At 42.7% G+C, this 15499-nt stretch overlaps 1 protein-coding gene across 4 annotated transcripts in view; it reads left to right on the forward strand.

Moving 5' to 3' along the window:
• The first annotated feature begins 11144 nt into the window (after positions 1-11144).
• The window catches only part of ASAP1 (ArfGAP with SH3 domain, ankyrin repeat and PH domain 1), a 161300-nt gene continuing 156945 nt past the window's right edge, over positions 11145-15499 (forward strand). The window contains exon 1 of one of the 4 annotated variants that reach the window (XM_080379588.1): positions 11145-11342. The gene's annotated coding sequence lies outside the window, so the exon portion shown is untranslated. The remainder of the gene's footprint in view (positions 11343-15499) is intronic. The other 3 variants (XM_080379585.1, XM_080379589.1, XM_080379586.1) reach the window with 3 other exon arrangements.

The following is a 15499-nucleotide window of genomic DNA, read 5'->3' on the forward strand; positions in this document are numbered from 1 at the left end:
AAGATAACTTACATTTCCATCTGGATCCAACTCAGCTGTTGTGAAAGAGCAGCATCAGCATCTAGAACAGCAGAAACAGCAGAGAGTCAGAGTTCAGGTCCCAGTGCCATCCTGTTGTTTCTGCAAGAACAAGGCAAATGACCCTGGAAAAATACAGTGGAATGCATCACGGAGAGGTGTTATACTTGGCGGTAAAGCTCTCTCTTAAGTAATCACTGGGTGTGTTGACTTGCCTTTCTTTTATTTTGCTTATTAAATATGATCTGTGATCCTTAGCACTTTGCATGTCACACTGAAGCTTCACGCTAGAAAAGGACTGGGATGGAGATTCCTTAGCTGTGGTCCAAAGCGTACTGGTGAGCTCACTGTGCCTGCAGTATGCTGGCTTTCGTCCTGAACTTCAGTTGAGAGGAACAGAGCCAAGGGAAGGAGAAGAGATGAGATAAACAGCAAAAGCAGAAACCATGGTCAACTTTTACAGGAAGGTCAATACCCATATTCCTCTAAAGACCTCTTAAAAAGAGGCACAAATGCTTTTTCAGTATGGTTTTCCATGTAATGTAAATTGCCACAGGGTTGTTACACAACGACTGGGAGGATAAGTGCCCATGAGGCAATTTCTTTATTGAGATGTGGAGCTCATCACAGAAAAGCTGGAAAACACCTGTAGGCGTGGGAATAAGTTTCTGCTCTTACTGGAATAAAATATACCCTGGTCATTTTGCAGGGTTTGATCCCACAGCATACAACATCTATTTCTGTCTGTCCTCTTAAAGATCCTTCCATTTTTTTCAGATGAGATAATTTACCTGGCTTCTAGCAGAAGAAAAAACATTAAACTCTATAGTTAAGGTGGCCCATGATGAAGAGAAGCTGAGTGTCATTAGTGAAGTGAGGAAATAAAGCACGTGAAACACAAGAATACTCTAATCCTGAGATGCAGAGCTAGAATTGGCTTTTGATGCACCATATGTGTTGTATTCGTCATTAATATAAGGCAGGGCACCAAATGATGCAGAAGTCTGACCTGAAGATCACAGAAGCTGAGGGAAAGTTTCCTGTTGACTCCAGTGGCCTTTGAATGACAATCCTTTGCAGGAAGCACCATCAATTACTTAAATAGCCTCCACCATACCAAAACTCTGAGAAAAATGAGTTAATTTAACTGTATCTATTCCTGCCACATTTTCTACCTTAGCTGGCTGTATCAGGATGATGATCTATTTGAAATAATTATTTCTTTCTGGAAGTTTAAAAGCTTGAGTCATTTGAGATGATGAAGCTGCAGGGAAAGCTCCTTTTCCACCCCCTCTCCCCGCCCCCACGTTACAGCACTGTGGGGGCCTTGTTCATGGAACTTCACTCCTTCCCTCCATTAAAAGAACTTGAAATTTGACAGTGAAATGGCTTTTCAGACAGAGATGTGCTTTCAGATCTTTGAAAGCCAGCACATACACAGACAAATCTAGGTTTCAGTGACCAAAACTGCCCAAGACACCCTTGGTACGCAGTCTATGCCAGCCCAGAGGTGACTAGGACTGGTCTAGACCACAACTGGGCCAGTGCACAGACATCTGAGAGCTGCAAAATTCACCACTGCTAAGAGAGGGAGGGAAAATCAGGGATTATTCAAGGATAGAGAAACATATATCCACAAATCCATCAGGGATGGGAAGAAACTTGATAGGCAAAGATGGGGAAGAGGCAGGTTTGCAGCAGCTCTGCCCACAAGGCTTTAAGTGACCGATCTGTGCTCCCTTACCCAGCATAGCTATGCCATAGACTGTCTTAAAGTATACACTGAATTTTCATTTTTCTGAGCAGATTTTCACAGCCTTTCCTTCCTCCTGTGATTTTTACTACCCAAGAAGGGAGCGAGGTGGAACAAAAAGCTGCAAAGCGAAGGGAGTGTGGGTGTGAGGGGGTTTATGTGTGCTTTGGTTTTGAAGCTTTGGCCTGAAAAGAGATATTTGAGTTAACAGACTACAAAAGACGGGTGATTTGCTGTACTGAAAAAGTTAGAAACTCCTGCAACGTCAACACAGTTCATTGAAAGTTAAAAGGGGGGCGTGTTATTTTTAGGTGCTAAGTAATTCACAACATTTTGTGTTTAAAATAAAATATTCATCTGTATCATTATGAGTCATCTTTGCTCAGATAGTTTACTAAAATATTCTCCTTACGTAATACTATCATCCAAAGTACCTGGGGTCTCTGTTTTATTATAAAGTTGGTGTACACTGGAAAGTCTACAGATAAATTTGTGTTAAGCTTAATAGGAAAGTAAAACACTATTTCAGGTGTAGTCACTATTAACAAGTTGTAAAATGTTGACTTCTCTCACTGTATTTTCAAGTACTGTATGTCTTTCCTATTATTATTTTTCTTCTGCAGTTTATGTGCTGTATGCCTGCAGCCAGGAACATGTGTTTCCAATTATCTGAGCTTTCCATACCAGCTCTGAGTTCAATAGCAACGGGGGTTTTTTTAAGGTACAGCTCTTCCTCCCACAGAAGTTAATATTCCTCTCCTTTTTCACACAGCAAACAGCAGTGGCTCTTGATTTCAGGCCCATTTTAGAAATCATTTAATTTGGAGCTCCCCCAGACAAGAATGTTATTTTCTTTTAAACTTATTGTACATTTTATGAGACAAAATGAAGCTTTCATGTTGAATGAATATAAAGTGTTGAAGCAAGAGAGGGAAAACTGATACCATCCAGCCTGCCTTGTACAACGTTTCCTCTAGTCTCTTACACAGTGAGGAATTCAATCTGACCACTAGAGTTGCGCCGGTAGAAATGTTAGCATCCCATCCTTACAGCTCATGCTTAGGCCTTACAAATCCCATCCCTCAAGCATCTGTGCAACCTGTGGCCTGTAGCGTATCCGAGCCGTGTGTTGTAAGGTCATAAGTTGTGATTATCCCCATCTGTACACAGGGAATTGAGGCACATGTGTTTGTGCCTCTGTGGTGGCTTAGGGCTCAAGCTTGCATTATACTTTTCTGTGTGTTCTGGGCCCCAGAATTTAAGAAGGATCTGAAGGTCCTTGAATGCATCCAGAGGAGGGCAACAAAGCCGGTGAAAGGGCTTGAAGGCCTGTCCTGTGAGGAGTAGCTAAAGATTTTGGGTTTGTTTAGTTTGGAGAACAGAAGGCTGAGGGCTGACCTCGTCGTCTCTCCGCAGCTTCCTGAGGAGGACACGTGGAGAGGGAGGTGCTGATCTCTTCTCCCTGGGATCCAGAGATAGGACTCATGGGAATGGCTCAAAGCAGCACCAGGGGAGGATTAGACTTGACATTAGAAATCATTTAATGGACTCATAGAATCACAGAGTCATTTAGGTTGGAAAAAACCTTTAAGGTCATTGAGTCCATCCATGAACCTAGCACTGCCAAGTCCACCACTAACCGTGTCCCTAAGCACCACATCTACACATCACTGAAATACCTCCAGGGATGGTGACACAACCACTTCCTTGGGCAGCCTGTTTCAGTGCTTAATAAAATTTTGGTGAAATTTTTTTTTCCTAATATCCAATCTAAACCTTCCCTGCTGCAACTTGAGGCCATTTCCTTTTGTCCTATCACTTGTTACCTGGGAAAAGATACCTACACCCACCTGCCTGCGACCTCCTTTCAGGTAGCTGTAGGGAACAATAAAGTTCCCCCTAGCCTCCTTTTCTCCAGGGTAAACAACCCCAGCTCCCTCAGCTGCCCCTCATAAGACTCGTGCTCCAGACCCTTCCCCAGCCCCGTTGCCCTTCTCTGGACACACTCCAGCACCTTAGTCTTTCTTGTAGTGAGGGGCACATCCTTCTTTACAAAAAGGGTGGTCAAATACTGGAACAAACTTCCTAGAGAGGTGCCCGGCCCTGTCAGTGTTTAGTAATGACTTTATTAACATGCTTTAACTTTTGGTCAGCCCTGAAGGGGTCAGGCAGTTGAACTAGATAATCATTGTAGGTCACTTCCAACGGGAATGGTCTATTCTATTGATCGTGTACATCATTGAGGCATCGGCCTCCACTCACACTTTGGTCTGGGGAAGACCATGGGTTCACCACTCACGAGAAATTCAGGCACAGAGCTGCAAATCGAGGTGCAGTCCTTATGGACAGCGCAAACACAATCAACATAAAGCACCTAACAAGAAAATGGACCCCACCCTGAGGCACAGCTATGCAGTCAGAGAGACCCAGGCTGTATCTTGCCTGAGCAGAAGGTGTGGGGCAGCATATGAGGGGAGTGGGGTTAGTGCACATCCCTGGGTCCAGCTCCAGGTTGGAATGAAGCCAAAACACAACTAGACAGCAGTTTGGAAGTGCCCTGGGGTTTGTCAGTTCAAAGGAAGTCTGGGTGAGTTGACCAAAGTCAGCATAAGATCTTGAATTCAGCATTATCCATGAATCTGCTTATTGAATCTTCATTAACAACTCAATCTGCTACCTGGGACTGTAAAGGGATCAGAAGGGGCAACCCACACCAGACTTTACGGCCATCACTGGGGCAGAGCATGTTCTGAGCCCCAGGCAGCAGAAAGGCTGATTTAGGGTGCTAGGAATAGGTTATAAACCCCTGGCATTTAGTCACTGAGTAAACAAAGACTGAATAGCAGATCACTCATCTGACCTCCACGTGAGGAAAAGCCATGATCCCTCATTTGTATGAGAAGCACCAGACAAACACTACTATGTGGTTGCCCTGAGCACCAGGAGATATGGGTAGCTTCTTCTGAAGTACAAAGCTACTGAGGCAGTGTGTGCTGCAAGTGAAAGGTAGGAAAGCAAGATGCTTAACCCAAGAAGAGTCACTCAGAGGATTAATTAATGCTTGGTGTCATATGACCTTCCCCCATGGACGTGCTGTGTAGCCTTAAAACAGATGTGCAGTCAGCATAATACTGCAGCGTTTGTAACCTCTGATAACGGTATCAGAGCGCAAGTGAGATACCCTGACTGAGCCAGGATGAATGCTTCAGCCAGAAAACACTCACAGAGGGACTCGCAGCAAGCAAGAGTGTGATGAGGGCAGCCACTACCTCCTGCAGAAGAGCTGAAGGAGCCTCTCCCGAGGAGAAGCCTATAACCAGAACACAACCAGCCAGAACAGAGGTGTGATGGGAAGAAATATGGAAACGAGACATCTGCAGTGCCCATTCCTCCTTCAGAGAAGGGCTGCAGTCTTTCTGTGACAATAATGAGTCTCTTCTCTAATCGCTATGTTTTTCTCAAGAGCTATCAGACCTCTCTAGTGATGGTCCCAGCTGCATTGGCAGTGGAGGACAGGAGCTGCAGCCCTTCTGAGCATGGGATACAGCACTTTCTGACCCATTGGACCTAATGGAGGCAACACTGCCACCTGCTCCCCACTGTCCTGGCTTCTCCCTGCGAAAGTCCCACCTTTCTGCAGCAGTCTCAATCTTCTGGTGGGCCATCTCATTCTCATCTACAGACTTCAGGGTCATAACAGGCCATGCTTGTATTTCACCCTTCTGCTTTGTTTTTCAGTCCTGTTTCCTCATCAGCATTAGAGGGTTTGGATTTTAACTACACATACATACGTATACACATAAAAATCTAAAGGCCTAAAGGATCACAGTCAGGGGGGAAATTTTGGCTTTGAGTTTATCTTCCTTGCTGTAGACATGTTGCCATGATGATCATCGCTTATTTACAGAAGCCGTATGTGGAATTAGAAATAACTTTTTTTTTATTTTTTCCTGTGGCCTTTCATTTTCCAGATCCCACTAAAGCTCCCTAGGCCGGCTGTCCTACAGCCTGTGCTGTATACAAATATACAGTGCTCGTAGCAAATGAAGTTTGCAGCATTTGTAACAGTGTTGACTCTCACATGTCTATGACAAGTCTTATGGCACCCATCCATACTTTTAAATGTTCAGCTCCTTGTGATAAGGCAATGACAAGAATTTTAGCACTAATTTTTATGTATGTGTCTAGTCTTCGTAAAAAATGCTTACAATTATTTCTCATATGACTTCCAAAGACTCAGATCATGAGGGGTTTACATTTCATTTTTTTAAAAATTCCATAACTGCTAAACCAATCTGGTGATCATGTGGGTGTTTGTCATAGTGTTTATTAATGTCAGGAATTCATGTGTTATGTTTGTCATTTAAATTTTTTGCAACAAACTAATGACAACACACCCAGGAGGCGTCTTTTTTCACTCATTTTTAGAAAGCAAGCTGAGGAAGGCTTTGATGGCAAAGGGAGATCAAGCCTGGTGTGACACTCACAGCATGTCCAAGGTGTCCTAACCCAGCCCTTTCCTCACAACTGACAGCCTGGGAACCTATAGAGAACGATGTAAAAAGACTCAGACATTCAAATTTCAGCCTTTTCCCCCCACAGCAGTGTTTCATTACTACTGGTGTCTGTGGTGCATAATTCAACTTATAGTTGTCTCTGAACGTTATCTGAATTTTCCACAAACTCTGGCAAATGATGAAGCCAGCAAGCTGCACTCACCCCATGGGGATGTCTTTAGGTGACAGCTGTTTTCCTCGGTACCCTTTACTGATTGTATTTCTATACAGCATACTTTGAGCAGAGCTGGTTAAAAAAATATAGTTTGGACATGTCTTTGGTTTCCTCTTTTCACATGCCACCTTGGAAAAACAAAAGCAGGGAGAAAAAGAGGACTATGAAAAAATTCCCCTTTTTTTGCCATTGCAGCAAGAAAGAATGAATAAAAAGGAGAGGCAAAAAAAAGGAAATGTTTCAGTGGGGTTTTTTCCTATTAAAAAATGAAAACTATAAAAATATAAAAACAGTTGCAAATGAAATGTGCACAGCTTCCTGCGCATTGGTGCAGCCTGTAGTTACCACCAAGGGTCAAGTGCTTCTTGTCAAGGCAGTTTCTAATGCCTGGACCTTTTCGTAACGTCAAGAGGTGCTATTTGCTTAATAAATGTACAAACAAGTCGTTAAAGCTGTTCGAACACAGCTCCTGCTGTATTTCACTGAATGAACAGTGGGGCAAGTGGCAACGTTTCTTGTGTAATGTAAGAGCACATGGTTTGTTGCTGGATGAAGGGGGCTCGGTGCTTTTCCTAACACAACATTGCCAGCAGGGATGCTGATCTCAAAAGTAAACCTCCTTGACTGCTCATTTAGGAAGGAGCGGACTAGTAATAAAGGTGGCAGGGAGCTCCATGCAAATGTTAGAATTTAAAGCCAATACACAAAGAGATACATTTTGTAGAGCAGCAAGAAGTCTTTAAACCTGTTAATTCCTGACGTTTTGCAAGAAAAATAGTGCTTATAGCTTATGGTAAGTTGTGACAGTGTTTATGAAATCCTTTTGGTTACTGTTTTCTATTCATTTTCTCTAACATTTGCTAAGTTTTAGCATATGTTGTTGTAAATCCAGATAGAGTCACAGTGTGAATGGGGAACTTTGTTTAAGTGTGTCGCAAAATTTCTCTGGCATCCAGTTTCTGGTAGCTAGTGAGAGGTCTGGCATTGCTAAGCACACAGGGCTGGCCATGCTCTAAAGGGAAAGTAAATTATTTTCACATGAATATATTAAGTCTTTTTTTTAAGGATATAAAGCCACAAGGTGACTGAAGGGTGAAGAATGACAAAACTGAGATATGCAATTTCTTTCTCTAAATGTTTTAATTATTCTGTTGAAGACTTCTCCAAATCCAGTAAGTAGGGCGGTGAAAATTAAAGGACCGATCCTTGTTTCAAATCTGTACTGAAAAAAAAAAAAAATTCCTAACTATTTGTAATGCCAAGGCTTGTCATTGAAACATGAAAAATAACAGAGCTTGGAGACTCGTAGGTTAATAATAACTCTTTCTCGAGCATTTTTTTCACAATCTCAATTATAATTTAATGTTCTTTATCTTTCACATAAATAGCTAAACCCTTTTAATCTTTAATGAACTGATTCGTCTTAATTCAGTAGCTACAGAGTTCTTTGTGGAAGGGGTGAGAATTTCGTTATCAGCTTGAGGACTATACAACGTTACATCCTGGGGATATAAAGCAAGTGAGCAGAAACCTCAGCCGCTGTGCGTGCATCAAGGGTGGATGTGGCGGAGGGGTTTTTTCCAACTTAAAAGCAAGCATCTTCACATCTGTATTGAATTAGGCCACTGGCTTTTTTTTTCTCAGGTGATGGTGGATTTTTTGCAGCTGCTGTGCCCTTTAAGGAATCTTTATCCACTTTTTAGCTTTGATAGCTCTGCTGGCCTGAGTTTGAAGTTTTCTCTCTTCCCTGTTTCTGTATAGTTTATTTTTGTCAGCTTCATTATTCTACCTACCATGCTGTCCCTGTTCTCCCTTTCACCAAGACTGACAATAACACCTTTCTGTAGAGCTTTTCAACAGAAATTTCTCATCAAATGAAACTTTTCATAATAAGCACAACCTTTTTTCCACCTATTTTTAACTAGAAAAACAGAAAAGTGTAACTTTTTGTGGTTCTGTATGGAAATTGTTGGAACTGTTTTATAAACTGATTGTTTTCCATTGAATACACCAATGAATGTTTTTCCCACTTTGAAATTTTGCTAGACAAAAAACCCCACAGTTTTGCAGCAAGCACTTGCTCTGGTGCTTACAGCCTATTGAAGGTAGCTGGAGGACGCTGGTCTTTTTAATTATTGCTTTATCCCTTCTCACCTTGACCTAACTGTGCCCTTGCAGGGAATGTTTGCCTACCTCTAACTGATTTACAGCAGATGTTAGTGGTAATAAATTATATTCCACTTCCCCAGCTCCTTTTTTTCTAGAGCTGCTTGAATGTTTTCAAATGAAAAGTCTCTCAATGGTAAAAGGTATTTTTTAAAGTTATTTTTTCCAAAATGCATATTTTGACTGTTTATGAGTATTTTCTCTTTTTTCTGGTTATACTGAAAAGCAAAAGCAGTGCTTTATTATTTTCTTCTATTTTTGCTTTCTTTTTGCTACTGGAAAGTGTGGCACTAAGGGGAAAATACAAGAGAAGGGAAGGTGAAAAAAAAACGTGACAACAGAACTTCTATGGAAAAAAGTGAATAACTGAAATAGCTCACTGGCAAAGCACATGGAACAAGAAGAAAAAAAAATCCAACTCTGACATGTTTTAATTTTTCCCTGGTTTTCCACCAGTTCCCTCCTGACATCATCAAGCAACCATTTGGTACTTGTTTCATGTAGCACGTGCTCGGCAAGGTGAATGACCTCATGCCTCTAAAGTCAAGCCTTTGTTCTACCAGCTATTTGCACAGATGCGGCCGCCAGTGCTCCAGCCACACTCGTAGGGACCAGCCTCCACCACTGGCCTCATGCATCCTAAAAAGCAGTAGGAGAATGACTGGAAATGTGAGGACCCAACTTGAAAGCTCTTTCCTGACTCAGAACTGGGCTGGAGACCAGAGGAGATTTCCTGAGGCAGGCATGCCCCAAAAGCCTTGTTTTCCACCCCAGCTCTGCTGCCAGGCTCTCCGTGGCATTGCTTGGCCAACGTGACCTATCCCAGTAGACCAGGTACGATTTCCAAGCCTGGCCACTTCCAGGGAATGCTGTAACCGATGCTGGTTTGCCGGAGCTTCTGTCTTTGAAATAATAAGCAGAAACACACTGTAAGTAGTAGAAGGTGCTGAAGGAAGCCTTTTGCTATAGTGCTCCTAATTTGTTCCTGGTGGGTACCTTAACATAATGTTACAGGTTAATATTGCATGTGGGACTTCTTACATTAAGGCTATTTCAGATGAGCTAATTGCCAATGCCTTAAGCAAGGGCACCAGTCGGTGGATATTACCTCTGTGTCTAATTACTTCCACCAGCAAATGGCAAAGGGAAATTCAAGCTACTAATTTTTATCTTTTTTTTTTTTTTTTTTTTTAATCGTTATGAAGTCCTGGAAGAACCAGAAAATTGAAAGACACGACATTTGCTTTCCAACCTGCTTTAGGCAGGACTGTCCCAAAGAGTCAATTTTAAGAGAGAAGAAGCATTTTTGGAAGCGGGCCCTTGCCTTAGGAGAACTTAGGAGTTCAGTAACCTCTGAAAGGCAGTGAAGCCTGCAACTGTCCTACAGACAACAGGGTGCAGTCCCCACCCTGCCAACATGCAGGGGCTTAACTCTGGGGGGGGGGGGGTACCACAGTCCTATGGATTTAAATTGGCCAACCCTCATGTTGTATTAATTACATCTGTGGGACTGAGTGGTCAGCTCTGTAACATATTACGGCTTCTTCCTCCTTTTGTAGCTGAGAGTTTTACACTGATAAGTTAACTAAGGTAGATCATATAAAGAAGTCAATTAAGAAGCTGCAAATGAAAAAAAAAATTAAAAAACCCAAACAAACACCAAAAAAAGCAGGAATGTTTTAAATTATGTGGAGTGAACCACAAGACCCAAAGACCATATTCTACATTCCGGAAACAAGCCACCAAACAGGCTTCACCTTAATTTCTTTGAGACTGTGGAGTTTGATCCTCAACTCCTTGACAAAATGGCATGAAAAGAGTTTCCAAACTCCCTTGCTCCTTTAAGAAGCCTCTCCCTCTAATTTCTAAGGTGCCCCCCACCCCTGCTGCACCAGCCCTGGGGTAAATCATCCAGCCCTATAAAGGAAAAAAAAAGAGGGGAAAAAACAGGTAGAAACGAATTCAGGACCATCAGGCAGGCAGGCAGCACACAGGTGCTCAGGTGGGCTGGGGGGGCAACATCATCGCCTTCGCAGGGGAGGAAAATCCTACACTTTGTAACACAAGCATCAGGGTGTAGATGAGCGAGGGGCGGGCAGGCTGTGCCCCCGCCGCTGCGCCTGCTCTGCCCGCGGCAGGGGAAGGGTTAACGGGAGCCGCAGCGCGGCCGCTCGATCTGCGGAGATTATGGCATGTTTATCCAGTGTTCAGATTTCCTGTCTGAGTGTTTGGATTTCCTGAAATCCCTGCTATCAGTCCAAGTGCTGTCCACTGAGCAGACCTTTTTCTCTTTCTCTTTTTCCACCCCCCACCCCCCCTTCTTCTTTTTTTTTTTCTTTTCTTTTTTTTTTTTTTTTTACTTTGCTCACATGGTAGGTTTTCCTTCCTGCTCTTTTTCCAGTTGTAGTGCCTGTGTCTCCTCACCGGTCAGGACATTTATGGATGCAGATCAACACTCTTAAGACTCCAGAACTCTGAGGATCGCCGCACATTGGATTTCCTTCTTTATTATTATTTTATTTCACTTTATTTTATCATTTTGTGGCAAGAAAACCTGAAGAAACATGCTCTTTTGCAGCTGCCCGTGGAAGAATATGTTTTAGTCTGAGATGAAATAATGGCCTTAAGTTTGAGGACCAAACCTGGAATGGGAATTCAGACTGCCCGCGTCCTGGTGAGTTGCAGCATGTTGGGGCTGAGCGTGGTTGTAATGAGCAGCTCTGAGCCTGGGACAAAGGCTGAGCACGTCCATTCAGTGTGGCTGCTGAGTAAACTGCAAAAAGCAGATGGGTGAAGCTGAAGTTAGGACTTTTTTTTTCCCACAAAAAAAACCAAAAAAACAACCAACCAAACACAAAAGCAAAAAACCCACTGCTGAAGTCCATTTTTAATTCCTAAAAATCCATGCTGCTTTACACCCCAGATAATGTCGAGGCAAACATTACTTTAGCAAAATGTGTAAGGCCAGATTCTGTGAGTCCTTACTCACGTAAGGAACTTTCACTTATGTAAACAACCTCAGTGACTTTACAAAGAGCTCATGTAAGAAAAGACTTGCAGAATGGGGACCCCACTGCGCAAACTGCAATGTCTCAATCTCAGCAAAAATTAATCTTAAAAGAAAAATGAGAATTTTATGAGTGTCTCTGCATGTTTCCTTGGCCTTTTATGTTTTATTGTTGATCTAGATTTCGGTTTTAAGAGGAATCCATGTGCCAGCTATTTCTCCTATTGTCTCTTAAATAAGTTTGCAAGTAGGAGTGACAATGTATTTCATGCAGCAATGTTCCAGGAGGCCAGAAAGGGGCTTTCTGTTGTTGGAGGGAAAAATGCTGAGTGCTATGCTGCTCTGAATGAACTGGAAAGCTGCATTCAGACATGAGGCTTAGCTAAGGTTTTAACTTCATTTTTGGATGTGGGAGTCTATGACGGCATTATTAGCCTTAGGTGGTTTTATTTAAACCACGGTCACACATGCAATGAGTTGACTAGTCTCAAAACTAGTGACGCAGCATTTGAAAAGAAAAAGCCTTCTTTCCAGACCTTTTTGAAGCAGATTTTCCTCGCTGGCACCCATGGAAGTGTTGCTGGAGTAAGATGTGGAAGTTAAAGCATCATCACTATTGCAACTTTTGTTCTGTCCCATAGTTGGAGGCTGTGGTTGCGCTGAACATTCCTGAGCTGCTCCAGGGATTCGATTCTCTAATTTTAGGGGAAAAAAGTTTGATGCAGAAATTGCTTAGATGTTAGGAAACATCTGCAGGAAAAACAGCTTTCTACAGTAATTCTACTTCAGCTCTCATTTTCCTTAGACTATTGAATATATCCTGAATTCTCGTGTACAACACTGCATGTCAATCAAGAAGAGACTAACATTGAATTCTTGGGGTTTAGCAGGACAGAATACTTTCCTTTTTTTTTTATGCCGATAAAGGGAAGGAGCCATCTTCCGGAGTCTTTAGAGAGGTTCCATATCTGAAGTTTTAAACTAATTGCCTGATGTGCTAGCTTTCCACGCAACCCTTTGAATGTGATCCTGCTGCTCTTCTTCAGGGTTTTCTTTGGTATCAGTGGAAGGTTTTTATGAGACCAGCCAGGCCAAACTCTTTTCTGCCTGCAAGCCTTCAACTATTCAGTTTTGCTTACTAACATGGGGCAACACTGAGGAAAAGGGCATTTTATGCATTGAAATGTCAGATCTTGCTGTGTACGCAGGTTTGTACTCTCATTGCAGGGGACTGACCCTCAAAAAATGAAAGGGAGGACAAGGAACCCGTCACCTGGGTTAGACGGGACTGTGGTGCTCTGCCTTGCAGTTAACATGGAATTTGGTGGTCTGTGGCCGCAGATGCGATTAAACTGGCTATAGCAGAAATGTGCTTCTCTCAAAGTTGGCAGAAGAGTCCAAATATCACCAACGATCAGTGAACCACAGAAAATACAGAACACAGATGAGGACTCAGGGGAAATACAAAGACTACCCAAATCTCCTAGCTTTGGAAATTTTGTTGGCTTTCTGATGAGTGCGATGCTTGGGACTGGGTCGATTGTGAGGTTCCCCCCCCCCCCCCTCCTTTTTTTTGCACGACTGTCAGAACTTTCTGGTTTCAGTCAGGTTGGAAATGCTGTGGGAATAAGTTTTTCTGGTGGTATTTTGGTATTTCCTCTTCTGCTCACACCCAGACCAGGAAGTGCAGAAACACAACCTTCAGCTCATTGTGTACGTGTTTCTTTTTATAAACCTGAATTCTCTTCCCTCCCCCCCTTTTTTTTTTCTTTTTTTTTTTTTTTTTCCCCTTATCCTGTCCTTATAGCCCTCACATAGGATTAAGATTCTGTTTGATTTAGGCTGGGAATTTTCTATTTTTCTTCATATAACTATACCGAGCACTAAATAGTTCCTTAATAAGTGATTACCATATTAGTTTTGAATTATCTAGGTGCAGTATTCCCAACTCAGCTACCCCCAGCTGAGGGAATGGGGGTCATTTAGTCTGGAGAAAAGGAAGCTCAGAGGGGGCCTTATTGCTCTCTGCAACTACCTGAAAGGAGGTTGTAGACAGGTGGGGGTAGGTCTCTTCTCCTAAGTAACAAGTGGATGTAAGGATGCTAGAATGAGAGAAAAAGGCCTCAAGTTGTGCTAGGAGAGGTTTAGATTGGATATTAGGAAAAAATTATTCACCAAAAACATTATCAAGCATTGGAACTGGCTGCCCAGGGAAGTGGTTGAGTGACCATCCCTGGAGGTATTTCAAAGACGTATAGACATGGCACTTAGGGTCTTGGCAGTGTGGGTTAATGGTTGAACTTGATGATTTTAAAGTCTTTTCCAACATAAATTATTCTATAATTCTATGAATGATGTTAATGTACCAATAACCCCCAGTAGATGTTTCTGCTGGCATTTACCCCTGAACTTTCGGCAGCATGAGAACTAACTGCCTGCTAAGAGCTATCTACTCAGTTGCCTATGAAGAAGTTCTGCAAAAGGTCATTTTTTTGGCGTAGCCAACTGGACCATTGAACTCTCTAAGATTAGACCCTTCATACTTTAATGTTCTTTGCCTCCTTCTTTTTCCCTTTCTGCATCAGTGAGGAGGTTCACCTCATGCACCCTCACTCCATGTGTCCAACTTATTCACCATCATGACTGCCAGTCCTCCTGCCTCTCTTGCTGTTGTTGGCAAGTATGGATAAACAATTCTGACAGGCAGAGTCCTGCAGAGCTAACTTCATACACACAGCAATGTTTCTCTGCTCAGATGATAAATGGACCAGAAGAACTAAACCACTTTCACTGAAGTGTTCCCCATATCCAAAGATTTTAACCCCTCCTTTTCACACTGTGATTTGCAAAAAGCAAAGAATGAAATTTCGTTGCGCACCTGAGCAAAAGGTCACATTTGAATTGAAGCTTTCCCCTCAAGACTTTTTTAGCCACCTTGTAGAGTCTTTAATTGGCCATTCTATAAATGAAAATAAACTTTAAATGGATCTTAAAGTTGTCCCATGGCAAAATAATTATCTATATTTCCACTTGGGTCCACTCTCATGAGTGCTACATGAACAGCTATGCCAACTGTGTTTGGAAACTCTCCCCATGTAGAACTGGGTTTGTGAGACAATTTCCTCCTCAGCAGCTTCATACTCCTCAAAAATAAAAGGAAATGCAAGCAAACGGAAGTTAATTTATTTCACTAAAAACCTCTGTAATTTAAGAAGATTTAAGTAAAGGCAATGGCATTACTGAGGGGTTTTGAGCTCTGTGCTTGTTTGGGGGTATTTTTTTTTTTCATTGCTTGTTTCTCTAAGTCTCCCTCTTGGGCTTTGGGGAGCTGCAGTGTTTCAGAGAGAGGGCACAAGGTGGGGGAGGGAATGACAGGATGGTTCATTACTGCAGACACCAGCTAGCTGCAGGGCTCAGCCTGGACCTCCTATCGCTCTCCTCCGTGTGGTACCCATGAGCCAAGCTCCATCTATGCTGAACCGGGTCCTCTCTTGGTCCTCCCTGAACGTCAAAGCCAGGTTTAGTCCCGCCAAGAGGCAGTGATGCTTTTCGTGTATCCTCCTTTATCTCGGCTGGAGTTAACAAAATCCATCTGTCTTTATGAGTCAGCAGAAAAGTATTCGGCTTTTATAAGAGTTAAGGGACATGGGATAGGGCAATGTCAAAGTGCAGAAGTCTTCCCCTGGCTCAGCATTTGTATGGCATGCACAGAGAGGTCACGTTTTCAGTTCACATTCACGAGACAAGCTGATTTACACCAGCAGAGGACTTGGCCCACAACATACATGGCCATAGCTGTTGAACAAGGCTCCTTTCATCAGCGG

The sequence above is a fragment of the Falco punctatus genome, assembly GCF_963210335.1.
Source record: "Falco punctatus genome assembly, chromosome: 3".
NCBI classification, from domain to species: domain Eukaryota; kingdom Metazoa; phylum Chordata; class Aves; order Falconiformes; family Falconidae; genus Falco; species Falco punctatus.